Source organism: Aphanomyces astaci (assembly GCF_000520075.1).
Source record: "Aphanomyces astaci strain APO3 unplaced genomic scaffold supercont1.771, whole genome shotgun sequence".
NCBI classification, from domain to species: Eukaryota; Oomycota; class Saprolegniomycetes; order Saprolegniales; family Verrucalvaceae; genus Aphanomyces; species Aphanomyces astaci.
In genome coordinates this window covers 1-1310 of record NW_009799034.1, presented here as the reverse complement: position 1 = coordinate 1310, position 1310 = coordinate 1, and the positions used below count along the sequence as shown (strand labels likewise).

General features: G+C 44.6%; 1 non-coding gene across 1 annotated transcript; it reads right to left on the bottom strand.

Moving 5' to 3' along the window:
- Positions 1 to 1238: 1238 nt before the first annotated feature.
- On the bottom strand, positions 1239 to 1310 carry H257_19545. Its single transcript has one exon. It is a non-coding gene; the product is annotated as a tRNA-Ala (tRNA).

The window sequence follows — 1310 nt, the reverse complement described above, 5'->3', positions numbered from 1 at the left end:
TTCTGTGGACGTAACTGTGCTCTTCCTGTGGTGGTACAGGAGTTGTCACTGCGTCGGTAGCGTGTACCTTAGCCCGTTTATTATCTCCCTCCTGTGTGTGTGGCCCAAGAAAAGTTGTGAATGTCGCCAGCAGTTTGTCCAGATCAATACAGTGAGTTTATCGACGACCATTGCGAGTCGGTGCAGGTTGGTAATCTTTGACGAACACGCAGTAATGCATCCCGTGCAGCATGATTTGGTCTACCGGGTGTCCCTTCACCTGGTTTGGAAACAAGGCCCCTCTGTATATCCCCGACGTCCGCCTGACGTCTATGGTGTCCTGAGCGCCAGTGTCCGTCGACTATTACGTAATTCAGCCATGGACGACACCGAACGACAGCAAACCATAATTGTCTTCGTAATTCTACACTTCGTCAATATTGCGCCTAGAAACGGTCGAACGTGATAGTCAGAAGCACACTCTAAACTTGAGCAACCTTTTGCACGAAAGCGAGTTCGTTGACGCTGAACTGTTAATCTCACATTACGTTCATACACGAATGCGAGAGTTTTTATTAGCAATTATTTTAGTTTTCGTCGTACTCTTTGAATAGAATTGTTGATTAGCTATCGAGTCGAAGAAGTTGAATCGGCGCACCGAATGGCTATGTTAAATCAAATGAAGGCCCAAGTTGGTGTGAAGCAAACTGCTCAGTGTGTGTATCCTACAACACTGTGTGCTTTTTTTATCGAGAACTACACGATGGATTGTTTGGTACATTTAACGTGATGTGGGACTACGAATTACATGGATCTTTGCATATTACAGTACCGTATGACTAATAATTTTCTTCCTGGAATCCTACTAAGCAGAGAAAGTAAATCAAGACACATAGACCCGTGAATGTGATCGCTTGGTGCTTCAGTGCTATCAGTCGTACTTGGGTTCGTAATACTTCATCTCACCCTTCTGTGACGTTTGTCAGCGCAATATTGCAATATTGACAATATTGACGAATTACGAAGACAATTATGTCCAGCAACGTAGTGTACTATGGATTAGCAATTGAATCTGATCCGGGCCACATCATGAATCCGAACAAAAACCACTTTGATCAGTACATTAAATGAAAGGACCGATCGTGTTTGAACAATTTACACCGATTATGTCCATATTGAGTGGGAAAAAAGTGCGAACATACTTGATCGGAGTGTTAGTAGTTTCTATTAGTCAATCACAATATGGACAGGGAAAAACTTGGAGGAGCCGGGGATTGAACCCGGGGCCTTCCGCATGCAAAGCGGACGCGCTACCACTGCGCTACACCCCC